The 12,172-nt window shown below is 55.3% G+C and overlaps 1 protein-coding gene and 1 long non-coding RNA gene across 11 annotated transcripts in view; one reads left to right on the forward strand and one right to left on the reverse strand.

Moving 5' to 3' along the window:
• Nucleotides 1–11,171, reverse strand: part of ST3GAL1 (ST3 beta-galactoside alpha-2,3-sialyltransferase 1) — a 94,519-nt gene extending 83,348 nt beyond the window's left edge. For 7 of the 9 annotated variants that reach the window (XR_003208050.2, XR_003208049.2, XM_073893231.1 and 4 more), the window contains exon 1: nt 10,889–11,171. The gene's annotated coding sequence lies outside the window, so the exon portion shown is untranslated. Of the gene's footprint in view, nt 1–10,786 lie in introns of all 9 variants that reach the window. The other 2 variants (XM_025871164.2, XM_025871165.2) reach the window with 2 other exon arrangements.
• Nucleotides 11,172–11,307: 136 nt separating this feature from the next.
• The window catches only part of LOC141372852 (uncharacterized), a 28,898-nt gene continuing 28,033 nt past the window's right edge, over nt 11,308–12,172 (forward strand). For both annotated transcript variants that reach the window (XR_012378355.1, XR_012378356.1), the window contains exon 1: nt 11,308–11,719. This is a non-coding gene — a long non-coding RNA (uncharacterized lncRNA). The remainder of the gene's footprint in view (nt 11,720–12,172) is intronic.

Below are 12,172 nucleotides of genomic sequence, written 5' to 3' on the forward strand. Positions count from 1 at the left end.
GTGTGGGGAACAGATCTCCCAATCAAGAGGACAGAACCACCACCACATGGGAGAGTGGAAGTGAGGAGACAGTTCGTGGGAGACTGAGCAAAGGGTTTCTAAACTTGAATGATGATGATGATGATGATGATGATGATCGGAGCACACACTCAGCAAGCCCTTAGGGTGGGCACTCTGCAGGGCACTGTTCTAAACCCTTTCCAAGTACCAGCTCAACTCCTTTAGTGCTCACTTTAGTGCCCGGTGGGAGGTAGATAAGGAAATGGGGACACAGAAAGGTAAAGCAACTCACTCAAGGTCACACAGCTAAGAAGTGGCAGAGCCAGCGTTTTTTCTTGGGCCAATCAATGAATGACTCAGTAGATGAATAATTGAAATTTTGGACTAGGGGAAGGTTGAACAAGGGCACTGCTAAGCCTCTTTGCAAGCGCTCGGATTCTACAATTCTCTCTTGTTTCATGCTCTGCAAATGCGCGAACTCTGTCATTTGTTATCATTCAGTCTACTCACCCCCCACCTCCCTCCGGTAATGGTCACAGCTTATGATACCAGGGCGCCTGCTCAGAGAAAAAGAGAAACCTCCTTTACTTCATCCCAGGGGCAGCTTCCCAATGAGGCAGGCATACTCCAATATTCAAAACTGTTGTTTGGCATGGTAGAGGCATCGGCTTAATTTTCTAATCCTAGAGTTCGCAGACCGGTTTTGCTCAGTTCCGTTTGTTCCCGGTCACAGGTAGAGACGGAAAAATAACGGCAGAACCAATTCTTCAAACCACTCCAAGAAAGGCGGTTTTTTCATTTGAAATTTCTCATAGGCAGTGGTGCACAATCTCACGGGCTTCTCAACTCCTCCTTTGGTTTAATTTCCTTTTTTGCCTAAAGACTGAGGTTTGAAATTTCAGATTTTGCTTTAGGAACAACCAGGAATACCCCCCCACAAGGACATTCTTGTTCGTGGAAGCTCCTATGTTTCCCAAGCAACCATCTTTCTTCAAAAGACTCTCCACCAGGTGGTAGGACTAACTGTTTTCAAGCAAGAACAACAAGCAGACCTTTCTCTCCATTGTGACGATGTTATTAAAAGGGAATTTTCCAATGTTGCAAGAGCCACTTTTACTAATCATTTTACTCAGAGCAGGCCCTGGGAGTTGGGTGGGTTTGCACGTCTGGTGACAAACTGACTAAGCCCTTCTGCTCACAGTCCTGTCTCTGCGGCTGGCTCCCAGCCCTTCCTCAGTCCCCAGGCACCGTGGGGCTCTCTGAATTCAATGTATGACAGCAACCCAGAAGAAGGTGAGTGCTTGTAATCAGCAACACAGGGACCCGGCGCAGAGATTTAAACTCCCCCCAGACTGCCAAGGTTAGCTAACTAAACCCACCCAACCAACACCAAATGGGGAATCCGGGAAGAGGTTTGGAGCCCCACCCGCGGGCTGGGCTTGGAGACAGATGGCCAGTGTGATGTGTTGTCTATCTGCACCTCTTAGGGCGGCTGTCCTGCCCTTCCCAAGCCCCCCATGTAGAGGAATGGGGTGATCCCGGGAATTACACAGCATGGTGCCTGAGATTTGGGGCTCTGGGCAGAAAGGAGGCAGTTAGGGATTCTGGCTCTGCCACTTTCTAGCTATGTGACTTTGGGGCAAGCGGCTTCACTTCTCTGAGCCTCAGTTTCCACATCTGTAAAATGGGATTAGGGAAAATGTACGAGCAGTGATTTTACAGGGCTGCTATGGAAACCAGGAAAGTAATATTAAAGGAAGGGTCAAGTCTGCTGATGGAAAGAGCGCATCCTGGCCCAGCCCCACGTGGAGATGCTGACGGTAGACCCCGGCCACAGGCAACCAAAGACGGCCATCACGGAGGCTCCACAGTTCAACTCTTGCAGTTTTCTAGAAACTCCCATCAACTGAAAGGATATTCTTTGAAATCCCCAAGGACAGAATGCACACAACCTCTTGGCTCTGTTCATCAGTTTACCCTGCGAAAGACTTACAGGCAAGGTTCCCAGTTCTCAGGCTCTGCTGGTTGTTTCTCTCCCCTTCTCTTATAAATCCTGTTTATGCCTTTGTTCCTTGCCTTTGACCCCATGTCCTCACTGACTTCCTCCCCTTGACAAGAGTATTTACATGCAAAATAACTACAGGGTTGGGAAATCCCCTAACTGAATGTCCGAGTTATTGGTTAACTGGTTCTTCTGGGGCTTCTGCTACGTGATCTGCCTCCCTGGACCTCACCAGCAGAACCTGCCCTGGGCTTCTCCCCCAGGCCTCCCCCGGTGATGGAGCGCTCACTCTGGCTTCCTAAGGCCCAAGCTGGTTTTCGGCCAAGTCGGCTTCTGGTCCTCCAGACCGACTTTACAGGAATGGTAAGCACTAGCCGTGGCTGCTATCTGATGTTATGTGGTCTTGTGCTGTCCTGTGTTGTGTTGTAGCATTATGATGACAAAGGTTGGGCTCCTTAAGTTGATTCTAAGATCCACTTAGGAAACCGAGACTTCGATTGTGTTCCTTTGCCCCTGTTCTCAGACTCAGCCACGCAGATCGGGGGAGCCTAGGGTGAGGTGGAGATATAGCAAGGCCCCCAGGGGCGAGGATGAAGGGAGGGGGCCCCACCAGGGTCAGAGACCTGGATCTGCCTTTTCCCAAGCACAGGCCCTCGTGTGGACCAGGTCACCCGACTCATCTGGACAGTTCAGGTGGGAAGGTGGGGGCTGTGAGGGGTGAGTTGAAGAAGATGTGTCCCGGGGTAGCCAGGCTGTTGGGAGGCATGGGCTTATGCCCCCCCACTCCGCACAGAGGAAATTTCGGGCACACGGAAGGATCTGCGTGCAAGAGACCGTGTGACCTCGGGTCAGTCACTTCCTCTGTAACATGGGGAGGACCCTCATCCTAGCCCAGCCCCTAGACGAGCTGGAGTGGAGTTCAAACAGGGTCAGGGCTGCAGATGCCACTGGCTGTGAACGCAGACCTCGGGGGTTTCAGGAGGACTTTGAGCTCTCGGGAGGGCTTTGAGCCTCGGGCGGCTCTCTGAGGATATTACACTAAAGACCGGGAGGGGGGACACAGCCCTTCGTTACTGGGCCAAGCGATTTCAGGAGGTTTATTTTGAGCTCCAGTCTAGCCTTCCAAGGAAAGAGATTTTCTTTTCTTCTTTCCTTTTCTTTTCTTTCCGCTGAGCCTTTTATTTCTGAAAAGGTAAATGCCCAATTAGATGGATTTTCATCTTTCATGTGGAGTTGTTTTAGGCTCTTTGAGCATGAAACAATATTCTGGAGTCATTCCACACTCTCAGTTAGAGAAGGAGCTGGGTCTGCTTTGGTTGTGGTTTTTCTTTTCTTTTCTCTCTCTCTTTTTTTTTTTTTTGGTTGGGTTTTTCTCAAGAGCCCTCTGCTAAGTAAATATTCATGAAGAGAACTGTTAGCCACTATAGTCTGTTAGTTCAATGTGGACTCAAATGGATTTTTCTTTTAATGTAGCAAAATCTATCACGATGGTATCTATTTGGGTTTGAATTTTTTGAAGGTAGCTGGTGAAATCCAAAGAAACGATTTTCTTTGCATACCCACATGTGGACCTACCAAAAGTCATCTGAAACCCCCTTTTTAATTCCACCAATAATTTGGAATGGATGTTCTTTCCTTCTCAACTTCTCTGAATTACTGAGATTTTTAACCTGCATTTTATATTCTCTTAAGGGCTCCAGAATCAGACCTGGTTAAGATAACTTTTATATACTTTAGAGGAGGAAGAAAAAATACACACACACGTGGGTACACACACGTACATACACACACACACACACACATAGTCAGAAGAAATGGTCCAAACATCCCCAGATATTTTTGGAAGGAAAAAACTTTTAAGACAAAAATATTCAAACAGTATTATCTGAATATGGAATAGACCAGAAGAACAAGAGGGAGCACAACCCGCCACCCACCCCACACACACACACTCACACCACAAGTCCGAACCTTGGTCCTCTTGGGAACAAGCTAACATCTGTTGAGTGACTCGTTCATTTTTCACATCAACGGTACAGAGTATCATCCCCATGACAAAAGAGGAAACTGAGACCCAGGAAAGGTAAGTGACGTGATCACTGAGCCATAAGTGATAAGTCTTAGACCCCGAAACCTTAATACTGAGGCTGCTCTGCTTCTCAAAGATGCTACTGAAAATGTAAATGTCTTTTTTATTTTTTAAAGTTTTTTTTTATTTATTTGAGGGAGGGGAGCACTAGTGGGAGGTGGGGGAAGGGTGGGGGGGGGAGAAACAGACGCCCTCCTGAGCAGGGAGCCGGATGATCCCAGGACCCTGGGATCATGACCTGAGCTGAAGGCAGACGCTTAACCGACTGAGCCACCCAGGCGCCCTGAAAACACAAAGCTCTTAACAATAACATCTTCCTCTTGATTCTTGCATCTTACTAGGGGAACAGAGCACGGAGGTTAAAACTGGGGCTCCCACCAGCGGTACGGCCCTGAAGAAGGGAGTTCCCTTCCTGCCTCCAGCTCTGTCCTTTGTGGACCCTGTGACCACCCACGCCCCTGGCTGCTGTAGAATCAAAGGAGATGACAGGTGAGTGCAGGATCAGCCTCCAGTCCTGTCCAGTCCCCGAGAAGCTCCAACAAGGAACTCCCTGGCCTCTGGCTGCTGGGTGAGCTCAGCCCTTGGTGGCACAAGGACTGTGAAAAGCAGGCAGGACAGAGCGAGGTGTCGGCCTCACCCTCCTGGCTCCTCCCCTCCAGGCTGAGGGGAGAGGCTTTCCTCAGAGGCTTCGCTCAGCTCCTACTGGCACACTCCTGGTCCTGCTCACCCATCCCTCCATCTGCCCCTTGGGGGCTGGGTAGGGGACAGTGGGGGGGGGTGCTAACTGGGCTCAGGTCCTGCTATATCCCTTGCTGACTTCCCTACATACCACTCCCAGCTCTGGAGACATTCCCTTTATTAAACTCTGCTCCATTTGTGAGTGTATGTTTCCTACTGGAACCCGGGACGAGCCGATGTTTAAAATACTTGCCACTGTTCCGGGCATACCCTAAATGCTTAATAAAAATTAGAAGCTACTGTATGTTTTACCACTAAGGCAGGTCCATGGTCTCATCCTACGGACCCCTCCCAACTCTCCCGGCCAGGGTGGGAATTACATAGTGCCATCTACCAACTGAGCAAATGGGAGACTCTGCAGAGGTTCAGGGACGTACCCAAGGTCCTCAGCAGGAGCAGGTGGATTATCAGGACCAGGAGCTAGGAGTTCTGAGCCCTAGGCCTGTGGCTGCCCTGTCTGGATCCACCTGACTCAGGAGGAAATACCCGGACCCCAGGGTCCTGTCCCTAACACTCATCCCAGGGTGCACCACGATAGACTGAGTCTCCTCCACGTGCCGCCAACTTTGACACAGATCACACCTGTTGCTAAGCCAGCCAGGCCACACAGGAGGGGCTCGGGGCGGGCCGCGCCCTCACTTGTGCACTCCCCTCCGCCCCCAGGTGCCCCTGCTCCTGGCAATGCCCTAAGGATAAAGAAACTTTCAGCTTTATGCAATCCACAGGAATGAGAAAAGCAAGCTGCTACTCTAACCCAGTCATTCGGCCTCGCTCCTTCCAGCGGGGGCTACTAACAAACCATTTAACATTAACTCCAGCCCCGTACGTCAAGTGTTTTTCCACGAGCTTTCCAGGACGTTCCGCCTTCCATCAACTCTTCTATTTCCCACATGCTCTGTTCGGATACCATGCCTCCAGCATTCAGCACTTACCCTGCTAACCCTCCTGCACAGGCTCTTAGCTGGGATATGAGGAGGCCCCTCCTGGGGCACTCTCCCGTGCATGAATTTTAATCCTCACCATGCATCCGGAGATAATCACCCACCTGCACTTCCACCCTAGCCCCTGAGGTACAGGGCTTGCCTGAGCTCACACAGCTAGACACAGTCCTGTGCCTGAAACCCTGGGCACTGTCCCCCCACACACTGCCTGCCATACCTTTAACCCCGTCTCCCAAGGCAGCCATTTAAATCTGAGATCAAGTATAAGGACGAGGATTAAAGATAAAGCACCGAATTTTATTTTTCTTAAAGTGAAAGCAAAGCAGCTAATCTCTATCTTACATACTATCACTGCAATGCCCATAACCCTTGGAAGATCATAACTCAGGGACCTGCACTCTGGCCGAGCAGCAATGATAAATCCCACCAAAGTAAACCGGAGATCGGCACCTACTACAGGAATGGGGCCATATCATTGAGCCCCTAAAATCTCAGTTCCCGCACCCCTGCAGAACCACGCAGAACAGACAGACCAACGCCTAGTCTGTTATTTTATTTTACTTTAATTTTTCTCGGCAGGGTGCACACCACTTTGATTAGACATCAGTTCAATGCAGTCAAGAAAATAACTTCGCTTTCCCGCAGTCTGATTCCCCTAGGTATGCAGGCTTTGTCTCCTCAGTGAATCCTTCCGTGGGTCCCACAAGGCACAGGAACACGTTCCCTTCTCTGTCCCAGCCCTCTCTCAGCACACGCACGTGGTCACCCTGTACAAACCACTGTGACATACTCTTCATGCCCCTGGGCGCCCCCCCCCCACCACATGGTGACCTCTGAGGGGCAGGCCAGAGGTGGGGGGAAGGCAGAAGGATCGATCACATGTTCTTCCAACCCTATATTTTCAGCATCTTGCACAGTGACCAGAATATAATAAGTTCCTACTAAATGTTGGTTCAACTGAAATCAAAACGATGCAACCAACAAGACCCAAGAAACAATAAAACCCCAGGGTTCCCAAGGAATGCCAGTTTCCAATGAGGAAACTTAAATACGCAGAAGATATGCAGAAAAGAATATGGGTGTGGGGAAGGGGAAACAGAGAGGTCTCACCTACTTGGGAGTTTAGGAGACCAGCGAGCATTCTAGGTCAGCTCTGTCACCCAGCATCCCATGATTTCCCCCCTGGGCCTCGGTATTGTTTTCATTAATCTGAAAGATTGAACGAAATGATTTCTATGAACATTCTCAGCTCTTGGAGTGGGAACCAAATTGGTCCTGGTGAAGTCACCAAGGTTCCTACTGGCCACACGCAGCATTGGGGATCCCCACAAATGTTACCTCGGCTCTGCCAACTTTCAGACCCCAGAGTCTGAAACTTCCGGGCCATCTCTCAATGTCCAGTGCTGAGAATTGCTGGCGAGTGACTTCACCAAATGGGCATGGGCTCTGCAGGTCTGGAGAACTCTCTGTGAGTAAGTAAGGGAAGGGAGGCATCCCTGCACGGATGGCCCTATTGTCTGTGATGCCAGGAATATCTGGAAGGTTCTAAGGATGGAGCTGGAGCAAAAGCAAGTAGGGTGCAGGCTGTCTTCATGAAGAAAGGCTTTAAAGGCCCCAAGGCCATGTCAGCAGAACTCCAAGCCTCTCATTTTGCAGAGAGTGAAACTGAGACCAGAGCCTGGAACAGTGTGGGTGCCAAGTTACAAAGCAAATTGAGCACTAGCCCTGGGACTAGAACGGGTTTCCTCTGGGGCCCAAGGTTGGGCTCGTGTGCCCAAATTAGAGGAGAGAGGCCTCAGATCCTTGGGTCTACAAGGGAGTATGAAGTTTCCCCATGTGCTCCACAACAGAACAAAGTGCCTGTGAACCTTATTCTAGAATTCTCTGTGACCAGGCCAGCAGCTCTTCCACTGGCCAGTGGCGTTCATCCTTAGTACATATAGGATTTACTAGGAAGCAGGATAAGGAGATGACTGGTGGATTTTTTTTTTCCTTTACTCTGGTTGCTTTTCATGGTGTGGGAGGGAGCCTAGGGAGAGGGTTAGGGTTTAAATCCCATAAGGCAAAAAGCCCTGTCCAAATATAACTCTTCTGAGTCAGCAGCCTGCCACAAAGCAAGGGACTCAAGCAAGGTGAACTGACCCAGCGATTCAAAGAGGCCCCTTACTGGGGGATGGGAGGCTGCTGAGAGCGTGCCTCCAGGAGATATCCTGGCCTGGGGGGCAGCTTGGTGCAGAGGGGCGACAGAGACCCACCTGGCACAAAGCCACACACACCTCTGAGGCTCCAGGACCTGCAAGGATCCCTCACTACCAGGCCCACAGATGGATCCACCCCACCATACCTCGGGGACCAAAGGCTCCAGACAGCCAATTCTATGGAGGTTCCCAACTTTAGCGGGGTGCTGGTAAACCCAGCTGAGGGAATGCCCAGTCTGTGCCTCCAGGTGGGAACAGGGCCCTGCGGTCAGCAAGAAGGCTGCTCAGAAGTCAGCTTCCGCAGCTGAGGCGGAGCCTGGAGGAGCCGAATTCACACCCCCTAGAGAGCCCTCTGCTCTCACTTCTGGCAACACTTCCTGTTTCCATTCTCAGGGCAGTGTTCAAGAGGCGCCCTGTGGCCTGCCAACCCAGTGAGGTGAGGGGAAGACCCTGCTTCTGCCCAGGCCCTTGCCTTGTCACACGGGTAAAGCCTGGACAGCAAATGCAGGACCAGCAGAACGCAGGGGCAGCACATTTCCAGGCTCGTAGGGTTGTCCAAAGATGGAGGAAGGAGCTCCCTACTCATTGTTATTTATTTATTCAGCAAAAATAAATTTTTTGTAAGATGAGATTCCCTTTCCCAGACTTGAAGTCAAAGATCGGATGAATATGCACATATGTTGTGAACGTGTAAACATGCATATCCCTACGTGCACACACATTCACACAATGATATGTAACACTCTGTGCCACACATCTGTATGGTAATAGTAATGACCCCATCTTACAGATATGGAAACTGAGATTCAGAGAGTTCCAAGTCTCAGGCCTGAACATCAGAGAGGGAGATGGTGGAAGACCGGGATCTGGGCAAGGGCGGGGTGGGGGGGGCTGGAATGGTGAACTTTGGTCGGTCTTTTCAGCCAACCACGGGATTTCTGAAAATGGCCAGGCCATGGTGTTTGGGGCAGGGAGGGGAGGCTCAAGGAGGGACCTGGAGGGAGCCCAGGCACCCTGCCTCTGGCGCCCCTTCCCCACCTCAGAGCCAAGCGGCAGTTTCCAAAGCAGCCGGCAGGGGGCACTGCACCTTGCCTTTTGCGAAAGTCCCGGGCGCCCTTACGCAGCTCCCGGGCAAGAACACCAGGCGCCTCCGCCCTCAGCTTCTAAGAACAGCCCAGCTTTGAACCCGGCACGTAGTAGGTGCTCAAGGCACGCCTAGACGCCTAAAGGGCTTGATTCGGTGGATGAACGTGAATTTCGTAGTAGAAATAGGGAGAACAAGGAGAGAAGGTGGACGTCAGACCCCTGCCAGCGCATTTCCATCTACAGGCCTTTGCAAACAGCCTTTCCCTACTGTGTGTCAGGCGCGGAGGCGACAACCTCATTCCCTGCTAATCACGTTCTCCCCGCACTCCCCCTGTCCCAACACACACACTCGGCCTCCAGCAGGGGCGCGCGCTCGCTGTCTCCCTGGGGGCCCATCTCGGCACAAATCCGCGGGGCGAAGGGGCCCGCGAGGAGGGTGAGCCAGAAGAGGCGAGGAGTCCCTGAAGATGGGTACGTGAAAGCCAGGGGGATGCCTGACGCGGCCCCCCCGGCAAAGGGGTCACTGCCCTCAGGGACCGGGCCGTCTCCAGCTGCGGGACATGCAGAGCCCGCGAGACGCAGTGACCCGCCCAGCCCCCACCACCCGCGCACTTCTGGGCGCGCACGTGTCCACCCGCCGAGCGCCCCCACCAAGCCCCGCGAGTGGCAGGCGCTGGCTAGGACCTTGGGGCGGCAGGCTGGAGGGACTCCGGGCTCCGGCCGCCGAGCAGAACCCAGACTCTGCAGACGCCCTTCCCCAGAGACCGGGTCTCGGGACAAGGAGAAGGCAGACCCGGCGCAGCCTCAACCCCCATCTCAAGTTCAGCAGCGCTTCCTCCCGCAAGGTCACGCTCAAACACACGCTCGGCGAAAGGAGGAGCTCAAAGTTGCGCCACGGTCCCGATTCCGAATCTAGCCGTAGCCCCATCCGGGCGCTCTGACCCAGTGCCGCGGCTGCCCGCCCCTGCGCTCTCCCGAGGAGCGGACTCTGCCCCGCGCAGGTCACACACCCGAGAAACGCAGACAAGTTGCTAACTTTTGTCAGATTATGTCGCTGCAACTGCGGCGCCTAACGGGGTTGGGGCGGACTCAAGAGTTTCGAGTTGCCTCCCCTGCGCCCACCCAGTCGCTCCCTGCCCACCACGCCACGTCCAGCTACCGCGCCAACTTCTCCACCATCTCCGGAGCAACGAGGGCCCGCGGCGTCCCCGGGGGCGATGGCCACCTCCCGGATGTGCTCCGGCTCGCAGTGGATTTGGAGGCTCGATCACAACCCCGTCCCGCCGCCGCCGGACCGGATCACCGGCAGCCTCCGCGCGCCCCCGCGCCCCTCGCTCCACTCGGAAGCGCCGGAGCCAGCCGCCCAGAGGGGACTCATCCCACCCGCGGCCCCGCTGGCCGCTTCGCCCTCTGGCGGCCCCGACCCGGGAGATTGTAGCCTGGCGCCGGTGCAGTGTCACTGGGGCCACCCGGGGGACCGCTGCCCCGGACCCGGCGCAGGCTCCCCGCCGAGGTCCCAGCAGCTCTTCTAATAACGGCTGAAGATCCCGGAGCCCCAGCCTCCTCCTGGACCTCCGCCCTCTCTCAAAGACCCCGGTGACGCTGTGGATGGGGAAGGGGTCTCCCTACGTGTGTCTTCCTCCGGGCGCCTGGGGTGTTCAGTCCCCACTTCCACTGTGACACCCTCCTAGACCCCTCCCGACCACTTCTGTTCCCGGCTCCGGGCACTCACCCCTCCACTCGGAGAACACACTCGAAACTGCCCGAGCCCCAACTCCGGCGGACGCAGCCCCCCGCGCACCCCGGCAGCGTTGGGCTCGGCGCGCTCGCTCACCGCAGCTGGAGACACGCTGGAGTTTCCGCGGCTTTGGGGATGAGGGGCTCCGGGGAGAATAAAGGGGGGGGTGTCCCGAACACTCGCCCCCTTCCCAGCTCACATCGCTCCGTCCTCCTCTCCCACCTCTTCTTCCTCCTCGTCCTCCTCTTCCTCCTTTCTCTGGTCTTTGTCTTTGCAAAGTGTCGAAACTGTCTGGCATAGTGGAGCTCCGCCGGCGGAGGCTGGAGCCGGGGAGGCGGGGAGGCGGGGTGAGGATGGGAGCGGTCTCGGGAACACCTTCCCCCGGGTGTAACGGGAGGGGCGGGCGAGCGGCCGGGGAGGGGCCGCTTCCCTGGCCGGCCGGGGCCGGGAGCGCGGCGCGCCGGAGCGGGGCGGGCGCCTCGGCGGCGCGCGGCCCTCCCCTTCCTCCGCCCAGCGCCCGCCCCTCGGGCCCGCGCTCCCCCCCCTCCCCGCGCCCCCTCCGCCCGCTCTCGGCTCGGCTTTCCGCTAGCTCAGGGCTTCCTGCGAGCTCCGGAGCCACGTGGACCGCAGCCGGCTAGCGGAGGCCAGGCTGGGGAGACGCCGGAGGCGGCGCGGGGACCGGATCGCCGCCCGGAGAGGGCTCTGCGGGGACAGCTTCGCGACACTCCGCGCCGAGGCCTCCGCCCACAGCCTGGCGAGACCAGGGAAGAACCTCCGGGGAACCCGTGCGGTCAGCCCCCGGGAGGAAGTGGACGTGGAGGTGCCCCGAAGAGCCCGAGATGGGCTCGCACCGTAGCAAGAAGGGGCCGATCCCCTGCTGGCGACCGGGCAAAGCCGCCGACTTCCTCTAAGGGCGCGGGACTAGAGGTGGGATTCGGGGAGGGGGAGGGGAGGAGCGCGGCGGTGCTGGGGCCGTAGTAAGGCCCGAGCCCGGGGCCCAGTCCCGAGCCGCAGAGAGGCTCCCGCGGCGCGGCAGCCCCCCCCCCCACCCCCGCCCCGGTTCGCCGGCCCGCCACCGCTTTTTCCTCCCAGATGCGGAGGCTGCACCGCGGTCCAGAGCAGGGCGAGCGCCAGGCCTGGTTACTGCAGGCAGGGGCCAGTCCCGGGGCGGCCGGGGGGCTGGGGCTTCTGGGACCGGACCCCGTTTCGGGCTCAGGTTTGGGGGCTCAGGTTTGCCCTTTCTCCTTTAGAGGGAAGTGGGGGCATTGGAGACATCTTGCTCAATGGCAGAAGGCCAGTCTTAGAGACTAAATGCTGGACACAAGGTTTAAGAGGTATTAAAAAAAAAAAAATGTGACTGTACAGCTTTTATCCCCTTAC

The sequence above is a fragment of the Callorhinus ursinus genome, unplaced genomic scaffold (assembly GCF_003265705.2).
Source record: "Callorhinus ursinus isolate GAN/ISIS: 27379988/994484 unplaced genomic scaffold, GSC_fseal_2.0 scaffold5, whole genome shotgun sequence".
Lineage (NCBI taxonomy): Eukaryota > Metazoa > Chordata > Mammalia > Carnivora > Otariidae > Callorhinus > Callorhinus ursinus.